Source organism: Onychomys torridus, chromosome 3, assembly GCF_903995425.1.
Source record: "Onychomys torridus chromosome 3, mOncTor1.1, whole genome shotgun sequence".
NCBI lineage: Eukaryota > Metazoa > Chordata > Mammalia > Rodentia > Cricetidae > Onychomys > Onychomys torridus.
Window position 1 is genome coordinate 35,579,282 of NC_050445.1, and position 13,295 is coordinate 35,592,576.

The following is a 13,295-nucleotide window of genomic DNA, read 5'->3' on the forward strand; positions in this document are numbered from 1 at the left end:
GGCAGATAAGTGATGCTTTATAAATACTTTAAAATTTTTGTGTGTATGAATTCTTGGCCTGAGTGTACACTTGTGTACTGTGTGGATGCTTGGTGCCTGCAGATGTCAGAAGGGGGCCCTGGATCCCCTGGGACTGGAATTATAGATGGTTGTGAGCTGCCATGGGGGTGCCAGGGAGTGAATCTGGTCCCCTGCAAGAACAGCCAGTGCTCTTAACTGCTATCCAGCTCCAATAAATAGGTCTTGAAGTGGTTTGATTTTTAGATGATTGGAAATGTGACCAGCACTGAGAAGACTGGTTTATGTGACAGAGAAAACTCACTATAGTCTCTCAGTTTAAGTACCCAAACAAAATAACTGAAAATAATGGTAACATTTTACTCTCAAAAATAACACAAAGGGGCCAGGAATGCAGCTCAGTGGGTGGAGTGCTTGTCTAGCCTGCATGAGTCCCTGACTTGGATACTCAGCACTGCGTAAACTGGGTCTGTGGTGCTGCACACTTAGAATCAATGTTTGCAGGTGGAGCCAGGAGGGTTAGAAATCCAAGGTCACCTCAACCACATAGTGAGTTCAAGACCAGCCTGGAATACTTAGGATCATCTCTTAAATTGAAGAAATAGAAGTAACCTAAGGACAGAAGAATTGATGTCTAGTCTGGGCTATTCTGTGAGACCCTCTCAGAAAGAAAATAAAGTCATAGCATCAAATTTTTATATTAAAAGAAAAATTGAAGATTGGATGTAGAGGTCTGGTTCAGAACCATTATGGGCTGTAGAAAAAGTAGCTTCTATGAGACCCCACCAAGCAGAGGCTGGGGGGCTATTTATGTCCTGCTCAGAGCCTTGGGCTGCTGGTCATATTTCCAGGTTTCTTTCAGAGTAGACACTGCCCTCCTCATAAACATACCTTCTTGGGAAATGGATTCCAAGACTCCCTACAGATACCAAAATCTTGGGATGTTCAAATCCCATATCCAAAAGGGTAACACTTACCTATAACTTACACACCTCTTTGAAATATGTATTAGATTACTTATAACCTAATACAATGGTAACACTGAAGGAATAGGTGCTGTGCTGTGTGTTAGGAAAAGGGGTATGAAAAGTCTGGTTATGGTCAGCTTTTTTTTTTAGACAGGGTTTCTCTGTGTAGCTTTGAGCCTTTCCTGGAACTCACTTTATAGTCCAGGCTGGCCTCGAACTCACAGAGATCCACCTGCCTCTGCCTCCCAAGTGCTGGGATTAAAGGCGTGAGCCACCACCGCCCAGCCTATAGTCAGCTTAAACACAATTTTTCTGCACATACATTTACTCTGAGGCTGTTTGGATCAGTGGCTTTGTATCCTATAACATGGAAGGCTGACCATGCTCTTACAGCCAATTTGCCACCTAGAAATAACTGTTGAGCCATCAGGAGCAGCTGGGAATCCTTCCTACCAGGAGTGTTGTCTGGTCATGTCTGATCAATGTGAAGGTGAGCAGAGAGCTCGGATAGCTTCTGTGTTAGATGAATCCAAATCCAGGCAGGAAAGCTCCCAGCAGGTTTTCTAGAAATAGCCACAGAAGGATTTCTTCAATGTTGTTGTTGTTGAAAGGCCTGGGATTCTTTTGCTTTAACACTCCTATAGCTACCTGGGCTTTTGCTTTGAACAGAGAGATCTATGGTCAGTCCAGGACACACAAGCCAAACTCTGTAACTCAGTATACCCATCTGCTCTGAGCTTCTACTCTATGGTAAAGATGTTTTATATACTGGGGAGGGAGGGATGGGAAGGAGGCAGGATAACAAACTATAAAGGCCTTCTTTTTCCTTATTTTAATCTGTGGCTAAAATGCAAAGCAGTTCATTTTTAAAACTGAACTGGCAGGAGCCAGCCAGGGCTGGTGGGGCCCCGGACCAGGCAGAATAGAAAGGAATGACGTGATTCTAATGCGGTCCCTTCATAAACAGCTCTCGATGGGAGCTGCTCCTCAAGGCCAGGCCTCCTGGGTCGTTCTGGGCAGCAGATGGAAATGATTTGGCCATATCCGGTATGGCCTGAATTTGATCCTTAGGGTAAGATCTGAAAAAAAGAAAAAGAAAGAAGGCAAACCATTTCCCTTAAGGAAAAAAAAGAAAAACTACACATGCTGAGCGCGTGATTTTTAATGCTCACCCCTTAGAGCTGTATTCTTAACTCTGGGTTTGTAAGACACAACATGTTTTCCCCCTAATCCTTTCCAAAAACGCATTCCATAAATTGTTAGCATCCCTGCCAATGGCCCCAGTAAATTCACATACCAGCTTTAAAGTCAGCCCCTTTTAAACCAATGCCATTAGTCCCCTGAGTTAGGGGATATTATTTCCAGATTCCTCTCTCTCTCTCTCTCTCTCTCTCTCTCTCTCTCTCTCTCTCTCTGTCTCTCTCTCTCTCTCTGTCTCTCTGTCTCTGTCTCTCTCTCTGTCTCTGTCTCTCTCCCTCTCTCTCCCCCTCTCTCTTCCCCTCTGTCTCTCCCTCCCTCCCTCCCTCTCTCCCTCCTTCCCTCCTTCCCTCTCTCTCCTTCTTCTTTCTCTGACTTTAGTTGCAAATGTTCATATTTCTTTGTAGTTGTTAATTTTAAGTAAGAAATAGACACAATGTCAGCAATTCATGTAAACAGTAGCTATGAGCCTCTGAGCACATTCTAAGGAAACTTAACAACACACCACCCATCTCCATGTTGGTGGCTCTCTCCTAAGGGCTCCAGACTCCTCATTCAGAATGTCTGAGAAATTCATGTGTGTGTTACTGAGCCTCTGCTCAGTATAATTATTTGTATAATTAACACAGAATTGGTGAAGCATTGTGTTTATGGGACCCAGACCCACACTACCTAGACTTGAAGCTAAGCTATATCACTATGTGACTGCTTTGTGCCTTAGTTTCCCCATTTATAAAGTGGCATTGTTAATAGCACATACTTTATACATTAATGTATATACATATGCATGTGTGTGTGTGTTCAAGCAGAGCATTCACAGAACAAGTTCCATACAGGCATAAGTGCTAGGTATTATTGCCAAGCTTTGCTCTGTGTAATTGGGAATCACTCCTGGTTTTTAATCATCAACATGGAAGATTCCAGAATGATCTGGGGACAGACCAAAATGCATGCAGAGAATAAAGGGAAATGATCTAGTGGTTTTGTGGTTCTCCTACGGCTATTTAGTTTATAATCTTGGAAAGGCTGATGGACGAGGCTGTCCCTCTAGGAGCCTGTACTGCATCTTTGGTTTATCTTACCTCCTATACTCTTTCTCCAGAAGCCCACACCCATGCTCTCAGTGTGTCTTACTTTCTTATGAATACCTCTCTTTCTCTTGAGCCTGGTGTTGAAGCTTAAATAATCATTTTTTTAAGCCAGACATGGTGGTAGATATTTTTAGCCCCAGTGCAAAGACAGGCAGATCTCTGTGAGTTCAAGGCTAGCCTGGTCTACATAGTGAGTTCCAGGACAGTCAGGACTATGTAGAGACTATTTCAAAAAAAATTATATGTGATTGTGTGTGTGTGTGTGTAATTATTAAAGCCAAACTCTGCTTCAAGAACAAAAAGGGCTGAAGGAGAAGAGAATCTCGGACTGTTCAGGTCAGGGGATCCAGACCATATGGCTGTAGACCCATCTAGACACTGCTGACAAGTTGAGAGCAGACTAGTGCTGGCCCCTGGGTCTCCCACCCAGTCCTCCCCATTCCTCATGGCTGTCTCTCCTAGGAAAGGCTGCAATGCCTGGGCCAGATCCACATCATGGCTTGTGTGTCTGGGTAATAGAACACATAGGGAGTTTGGGACTTTCTCCTCCTTTACCTTTCTTTGAAGAAACCCTTTTGCTCAAAATCAACTATGTCTCACCCACTCTGGTATTTGAAGGTCTGCAGGCTCCTTTCCTGTGTATGATGTGGTTTTGCATGACTGATTTTCACAAGGCAACAACAAGAAGAAAAAGTTTTGTTAGGTCTCATTTTATGTCACTTACCCCCTCTGGTGGTTAATAAGCAGCCTTCCCAAAGGGTAGGTTTGCAATACATGCTTATTGCCAACAGAGAGGGCAGGAACACAGCAAGGTTGATTGACACATCCAAAATTACCTCCCAGACTGAGCCAGTCAGTAGCCTCAAGGTTGAGAGACATTCCCCTCTCCATTCTCTGGACGGCAGGAGTAGGCTGAGAATGGATGACACCTCTCTCAGGTGATCCAGAAGGTGGCTTTATTCTGATACTTGAGCCAACTGTGACACACAGTAGGAACATCAAAGGCTGTAGTTATTGTCTAAGTCCCATGAGATAGTAGAGAGAGAAAGGGACCTGAGGTCACCTAGGGTAGCAAAATAGGTCTGATTAAGAAGTCAGCAAATTGTGTGATTGTAATGAATATGAGCTATTCCTACTCAGAGAACTCTTAAAGGAGATGCCAGAGCTCCTGTGCCCTCTGGCATCTTGTGTAGCCAGGAGAGAAATTCATTGTTTGATGAGCCCAAGGTCCTCTGGCATCAGCGTGCCCTGGATCCTGTGCATGGGACTTGGGCCTGCTCTACAGTACACTAGGAGCCCCGAAGCCTATGGGATACCCTTGTTGCTAGTGCTAAAGGAAACAGGATATTCAGACTTTTGCCTTCTGCATGAGGGTAGAGTTCTGGAATCCTCTGGCCTACTTTTTAAGAAAGTGCCACAATTTGGGAAGGAAAAATAAAACAAAACAGCATCTAGGGCCACTGCTTGGTGTGTGTGTGTGTGTGTGTGTGTGTGTGTGTGTGTGTGTGTGTGTGTTATAGTTCTGAGGACTGAATGAGGGCCTACACATACTAGTCAAGCTTTCTGCCACCAAGTTATCTCCTTGTCCTCCTTTCTCTTATTTTTTAAATCTTGAGACAGGGTCTCACTAAGTTGCTTAGGTTAGCCTTGAACCCACTCCAGAGCTGAGACATGCCTTGAACTTGTGACCTTCCTGCCTTAGCCTCCTAAAAAGCTAGAATTGTAGACCTGTGCCCCCAGGCCCAGCCAGAGCCACTACTTTTGAGGCATTAAGGCTCAGAGACGAAACAACTGGCCAAGAATCCTTCAGTGGCCGAGCCCAGACAGAACCCAGATCCTGGGTTCCTTGTATCCAGGCGCATTTCACCTCGTTTTACTGTGCTATAAATTGCCTCAGAAATATATATCCCTCAACTCATGATGCCATGGGGCATGCTGGGGCGGGGGAAGGCATTGGAAAAGAAAGCACCAAAATGCCCACAGAGCAAACACAATTATCTGTCCCCAACAGTCCAGGAGACAAAGGGGACACACCCAGCTCGGCAATATCTTGTTCTGTCTTTCCCACCCCACAAGAAGATAAACAAGGCCAAGCCCTTGTAAAATCCACTAGTCAACAACTTTGTTTCCAGGTCTTTCTTCAGCAGCAACCTCATCATCATCCTTCTCTGTCACAAGAAGGAGGAATCTGTCGCTCGTAATCTCCTGTGCTTCAGCTGGCGACCTATTCATTGTGTTCAGGAGGCTTATTCCTCTGCATTTGCTGTCCAAACTTTATCTCTAGGGGTTGGAGAGATGGTTCTGTGGTTGAAGGCACTTGCTGCTTTTGCTGAGGACCAGGGTTCACTTCCCAACACCCATATGACAGCTCATGGCCATCTATAATTCCAATTTAGCTGATGCAACTCCTTCCCCAACCTCTGCAGGCCCCATAAGCATTTGTGCATATACATTCATGCTGGTACACACACCAAATAAATAAGTAAATAAATAAATATTGTTACAAAATTTTATCTCTAATGATTTCAGAAAGATTTTTGTACTGATTAAAACAATTTCAGGGCCGGGTGGTGGTGGTGGCACACGCCTTTAATCCCAGCACCTGGGCTACCAAGTGAGTTCCAGGAAAGGTGCAAAGCTACACAAAGAAAACCTGTCTTGAAAAACCAAAAAAAAAAAAAAAAAAAAAAGAATGGAGACAATCTCTGGGTTAGGGATTTAGCTTAGTGGTATAGAGCTTGCCTGGCAAGCACAAGGCCCTAGGTTTGATCCTCAGCTCAAAAACAAAACAAAACAAACAAACAAAACAAAAAAACCAAAAAAACAAAAACAATTTGAGGTGTCTTTGATGGTGATGGGGTCAATGGTTTCCCTAAGGTAGCAGAAAACCTCAAGATGATATCAGCTGTTAAATCAAGGCATCCTCAGGTAGTTCTGATATTTTAAAGACAGAAATCTCTCCCTCTTAATCTGGACCTATGAGTAAAACTTGGAGCATCCTTGGTTGATTGTTTTGGTGGGGGCAAGGTTGTCTTTCCCAGGCTGGACTTGAAGTTGCTGTAATCCTTCTGCCTCAACCTCCCTAGTGCTGGAATTATAGGACTGAGTCACCAAGGCCAGCTCTCAAAATCCCCTCGGTGCATTTTACTGGAATTCTGCTTGGTCAAAGGGACATGCAAGTGGGGGTGCCACCTTCCACCCCACCCTCTTCCCGTGTGACTCTGAATCTTAACTTGCCCAGTTTCTGCCAACTCCCCTGTGGTCTCAAGTAATGCAGGAAGGGAAGAGTCAGGTCAGTCTGCGTTTCTTGCTTCATAAGGAGAACACTGAGACTCCTCCCAGTGGGGGCTGAGGGGGGAGCTCAGAACACTGTGGGGGTGGGGGTGGGAGGAGGCTTAACTAGAGCCTATAGTTCTCATTCTCTCCCTCCCCCTCAGCATGGCTCAGAGCCAGCCAGGAGCCTGCCTCAACATGCCAGAGCATCTCAGCACCATCCCTCCTCCCCCTTCCCTCCTCCCCCTCCTCCCTCTTCCCTCCTCCCCCTTCCTTCCTCCCCCTCCTCCCCCTTCCCTCCTCCCCCTCCTCCCCCTTCCCTCCTCCCCCTCCTCCCCCTTCCCTCCTCCCCCTTTCCCTCCTCCCCCTTCCCTCCTCCCCCTTTCCCTCCTCCCCCTTCCCCTCCTCCCCCTTTCCCTCCTCCCCCTTTCCCTCCTCCCCTTCCCTCCTCCCCCTTTCTCTCCTCCCCTTCCCTCCTCCCCCTTTCCCTCCTCCCCCTTTCCCTCCTCCCCTTCCCTCCTCCCCCCTTCCCTCCTCCCTTCCTCCTCCCCTTCCCTCCTCCCCTTCCCTCCTCCCCCTCCCTCCTCCCCCCTCCCTCCTCCCCCTTCCCTCCTCCCCCTTCCCTCCTCCCCCTCCCTCCTCCCCCTTCCCTCCTCCCCCTTCCCTCCTCCCCCTCCCCTCCTCCCCCTTCCTCCCCCTTCCCTCCTTCCTCTTCCCTCCTCCCCCTTCCCTCCTCCCCCTTCCCTCCTCCCCTTCCCTCCTCCCCCTTCCCTCCTCCCCCTCCCTCCTCCCCCTTCCTTCCTCCCCCTTCCTTCCTCCCCTTCCCTCCTGTGCTCCCTGCACATTTCTATCCTCTTTACCTTGTTTCTCCTTCTGCCCAGGGCTCCTGCATTCCTTCTATCTTCTGGAGTGTGTGTGTGTGTGTGTGTGTGTGTGTGTGTGTGTGAGAGAGAGAGGGGGGGGGCGGGGGAGCTTATTCCATTTTTAATAATCACTCCCCTGTTGTCTTCTTTCTCTAAAACTGACTTGCACTTGCATCCTATAGTCCCTTTTGGTATGAAAATTTGCAACAAGCCTTGCTTCTGGATTAATTGCTTTTCCTTAACTTCATACTTCTTGTTATAAATTATTCATCTGCACAAGAAACAATTCTACCCTGCTTCCTAAATTTCCTAGCATTCACTTGCGGCTAGAAGCTGGAAGCCTTGGATTGCCTGTGCTTGGGGGCCGAGGCTCCTGACTTAATGAGCAGGGTCTGGCTTTGAGACTGAGGGGAGGTGATCATCCTGGATCTTTAGACTTCAAAGCACAGATTAGCATTTTGGGGCCAAATACAACCTGAATTTCACTTTCTAAGCCATAGACTGTTCGGAATCCCAGCCTTCAAACCTATAAACCAGGATTTAAAAGACAGAAAGGCAAGATGTATGTGTTTAATAATAAGTTTACTTTAAAAGTCAGTTTTGGAAAAACCTATATTTCTTGTAATGAACAGGGTTGCCAAAGCAAGAGAGGAGGAAAAAAAATCATACTCGCCAAAATAGAGCGGCAAAATAAATCCCAATGGAAAGTGTGTGTCTCTCTGTGGCTAGATTCATTTGGTCAAGAAATGATGAACTTACAGATTTCTGAAAAGGGTGTGTGTTTTGGAGTTACTGAGGTCCAGGTCTCAGCATGAGCCTTGGGCAAGGCCAGCATTGAAGTCTGAATCCGAATAAAGCGAAGGAAGTGGGCAGCGCCAGCACTTCGCCACCACAGCATTGCCTCTGAGGTCGAAGCCCATCCGTGAGCAAATTCAGCTCATCCGTTTGGAAGCACGCACCCTCGGCAGCCTGCATTGCCCAGGGTCTCTTGCTATGGAGTTTACCTTTCAACGTTGTAGAAGAAAGTAGCTGGAAAAAGTGAAGGGCAGCTGGGAGCTTGGGAGACCCTGAGCAGTCAGACTTTGTACAAAGGACCTGTGTGTGCTGCAGCTGTTGGGCCAAGGGCGTGGCGCTGCCGACCAGTAGGTGGCCCTCACGGTAGCAGCCTCTTAGTCGTCTGTCCTTGCTCACAACCCTGCTATTGGCTTCAGCACAGGCCTTTCAGTAACTAGTATTGGCCTTAAACTAACACGCAGATGAAGAGAAAGAAGGTGGCTCTGTGTCTGAGTCCCATGTCATCTGAGAAAACCAAGTTCCATGAGAAGGGAGAATGGATGGGCACAGGAGAAAGGAATGTGCGGCCATTTTTGCAATCATTGCTAAGTGAATAGCAACAATTTCTAGAGCAAGTGCCCAGCCCGGCCAGCAGGAGGGCAGTGTCTGTGCCTGGCACCCAGTGCCCAGCCCGGCCAGCAGGAGGGCAGCACCTGTGCCAGGCACCCAGTGCCCAGCACGGCCAGTAGGAGGGCAGTGTCTGTGCCTGGCACCCAGTGCCCAGCCTGGCCAGCAGGAGGGCAGCGTCTGTGCCTGGCACCCAGTGCCCAGCCTGGCCAGCAGGAGGGCAGCGTCTGTGCCTGGCACCCAGTGCCCAGCCTGGCCAGCAGGAGGGCAGCGTCTGTGCCTGGCACCCAGTGCCCAGCCTGGCCAGCAGGAGGGCAGTGTCTGTGCCTGGCACCCAGTGCCCAGCATGGCCAGCAGGAGGGCAGTGTCTGTGCCTGGCACCCAGTGTCCGGCATGCCAGCAGGAGGGCAGTGCCCATGCCTGTGCCTGGCACCCTGGTCTTGCACGGCCAGCAGAGGGCAGTGCCCATGCCTGTGCCTGGCACCCTGGTCTTGCACGGCCAGCAGGAGGGCAGGCAGCATACGTACCTGGCACTTGGGGCACCGAGCAATCCTATGGTGTTACTCAAGTCAGCTCTCTGCTGTGTGTCCTTCCAGGCATTGCTCTGTGGCCATCCCCAGGGCTCTGTGAGCCTCCTAATGTCCTTGTCAGTTTAGAGCAGTTAGGGCAGTGACTGCCATTTCTGTGTCCTGACACTGGTGGTCTCCTGAGGCTGAAGCTTACTGCCTCTACACCCTCCATGCCAAAAAACCCGCAGTTTCGCTTTGTTTTGTTTCCCTTTTGGGATATCAAACACTTTGTACATCTACTTCTACCTATTTCTGTACTTCGGTCAGACGTTAACACACATGCTCTGGATTCTCCAAATATTAAAATAGATGATCTGAGGAAAGAATGAAAGCAAACTTGTAGCCACTCAGGAAAGCATCGACTTAAATTTCATGTAGGAGAAAATCTCAGCTCTCTGGCTCCACACAGTGTCCTACAGGACTAAGGGGCACTGGGCGGATGTGTAAGCGAATGAAAAAGGAACGTGCTCATGGTAGCTTCACTGGACAGCCTTAGTCTTTGACCAATTGTGGGTGGATCTCTTTTTTTTCTTTCTCTACTAAAACCAGCATAGAGGGGCTGGTGAGATGGTTCAGCCAGTAAAGGTGCTTGCCACCAAGCCTAAAAATCTGAGGATCCCCAGGACCCACATGGTGAAAGGAAAGAACTCACTATCTCAAGTTGTCTTCTGACCTCCACACATGTGGTATGGTATGGCCTGGCATGCACACACACACACACACACACACACACACACACACACACACACACACTACATAAATGAAAAATAGATAAATAAATAAAATTTAAAAGGAAACTCTTAAGTGTTGTTTGCCATTGGGTCATCTCACCAGCCCTTAAAATCAAGATCTTAAATATGGTACTTGCCTATGACTTTAACAGTCATACAAACAGTCACTGCCATTTTCCACTAGCATTAGGATGCTATTTGGAAATGGTGCAGCTAGAGGCAGTGAAGAGTTAGAGGTTCCCTGTTACTCTCTTTGTAACTACGGTAGGATTTCCAGTTCTCATAGAAATTATATCTCAGAGGGGTATAATATTACCCTCAAGTGGAGATGCTGCATTCTTAAATGGTGAAGCTTTTTACTGACAAGAAAAAAAAAAAAAAAAAAGATTTGGGCTCCTTGGCCTCTCCTCTACTGAGGAGATCTGGTAGCTCCACTCCCATGAAACTGACCATGGTTGTCTGCTTTGGCCAATCTCTCCATTCCATCCCATTCCACGCCAGTCAGACCTCATCACTATGTCCAAACTACCCTGATAATCTTCACCTTCATCATCCTCTTCTTCCTCTTTCTCCTCCTCTTCCTTCTTTTTTTGGCAGAGTCTTTCCTGGAACTCACTCTGTAGACCAGGCTGCCCTGGAACTCACAAAGATTTACCTGCCTCTGCCTCCCGAGTGCTGAAATTAAAGGAATGTGCCACAACACTGGGCTAAGCTACCTTGATCCTAACAATTATCTACTTAAAAAAAAAACAACAATAAAAAAACCCTTCATTGTTATTATATGAGCATATGTGTGTGCATGAGGATATGTGTGTGTGGATGTGTGAGTGCATCTGCCAAGGCATACACTGTGGAGATGAGAGAACAACTTTGCAGAGCAGATTTTCTCCTTTCTTCTTTATGTGGATTCCAGGAATTGAACTCAGGTCATCAGGCTTGCGAGGCAAAGGCTTTTACTCCTGGAGCCATCTGTCTGGACTCTATTACCTGTTTTTATTTGTTTGTTTTGCTGTTATAATGTTAGGGATTGAATGCTCAGAGTTATCTTGTTCTTAAACACTTTCTGCCTTGGAGTTACTGCAGATGCTATTTCTTCAGCCAAGTGTACTCACAGGCATACATAAAGATCACACAAGGCTTAGTATGTACAAACCCTCTTCAGAGATGACCAACCATTATTGTTGACGCTTTGTGATTTAGTCTTATAAAATGGCTTTACATATCTTAAAATCTTACTATGAAGGTGTATCTTTTAAGATACATGTATATATATATATATATATATATATATAAATATATAAAATTTAACAGTATGTTTGCTTGATTGACATTTTTAAATGTTATTATTATAGAAAAATTGAAAGTACTGCCTCCAGGACATTTTAAGTTCTATTCAAATAATAGAACAGTATCCAGATGTACTTTGCTTGGATAAAGCCTCTGAAACACAGAGAGATGCTTATGATAAATAAAAGAATGCAATATGGAATATGAGTTAAGTATGGATCCACATGAAATGTGTATAATGAAATAAGTGACAAACCTAGGGAATCCCTTCCACTCTCCAAATAGTCATACTGTTATGTAACTCTGTAATTTGAATGACAACATGGCAGATCTCTGTAAATACCCACTTTCGCTGGTGTTACAGCAGCTGCCTGAGGGGAAATCCTCTGAGCTGATGATATGTTAGGGCTCCCTTGCTGCTGGTGAACCAGGAGCAAGGGGATCATTTCTGCATAGAGGGTAACTAACCAGAGTCTAGACAGGTTAAAGATCGAGGGCTGGTTATAAGAAATGCCTTAAAAACCACACTGACACTGCAGGGGAAGAAATGGGGAATTCTAGAGGGCAAGCGTGCATGGCTTTGGTACCCAGACATGAATGCACTCACTTCCCTGGCCAGCCAGGCAAAGAGACAAGCATACAAACGAACTTGTGTGAGAGTGAACTGCAGGGTTGCCCTGCCCCATGGTATCTAACCCCAACCCTATCTACTTCTCCTATCAGTCCCAAAGGATGAACAGACACGAGGCAGCACATGGGATTGGGAGAGCTGGGAAGTGGAGGGGAGGGCCTGGAAGGGTGCTAGCCTTTCTGGGAGTCTGTATGAGGCTGGCGGGGCAAGGCTTGGCAAGTGTGACTCTGACCCCTGTCTGGAGAGGAGTGGGAAAAGTTGAGGCAAAGAATTGACAAGAAAGCTGCTGAAATACTTCTGGGGAGGAGATGGAGGCTTTATTCAAGCAGGAGCAATGGGTATGGAGAAGTGATAAAATTGTAAGTGGGGATGACACCACACTTAATCAGGAGAAAAGTCGAGTGGTGGCTAGGACGCTGGCTGAACATCCTGAGATGGCCAGTGTTGCCAGACAAGTCTCCAGAAACCGGGAAGGACTTGGTATAAGCTTATTAGATTCAAAACTGCCTCCTCTTTCCCAGGCTAAAATCTCATGGGGACCCAGTGTTTCTATTTATGTTTATGGTTACATAGGTGGAACTCTCTAGTTACATGACCACAGAAAGAAATCCCACAGAGGAATTCCAGGCCTCCCTGAACATGACCAGTTGTAGTAAATTGCCAGAGGTAGGGTTGGAGCCAAATACAGGAGCATTTGTGAATAAATACTGACCCCCAGTGTCCATGTGCAGAAATAAAAATGATTAAATTCTCCTCTGGCTGCACATACACTGTGCTATCGGAGTCAGGATCCAGAACACTTCAGAAACAAAGACAGTGGGAGTGAAGCTATGGGGGCTAGAGGCTGCCTGGGGGACTCTGTCAGAATGGCCCGAGGCCTCAGATACAGGTACAGAGCTCTGTGCTGGCTTTTGCCTGTTGGTGCAGTGCTTATATTTGCCAAGGCCTACTCTCAGCTGCTTCCTAGTCTTTACCTTGTAGAACAGTGGATTCTATGCAGCTCCTTTCACTGATACAAATCTCAGCTCCATCTGACAGCCCACCTAGTTCAATAAGCCTTCCAGTGAGGTTTCCTTTTAAGTAGAGGCCAAGCAAGGCAATTGGGCAGATGTGCCCTGCAGTGATATATTGTGTCCCCCAATATATTATGTACCCTAATAAAACTTATCTGGGGTCAGAGAACCAGAACAGCCACTAGATTAGACATAGAGGCCAGACAGTGGTGGCACACACCCTTAATCCTACCACTCCACAGGCAGAGATCTG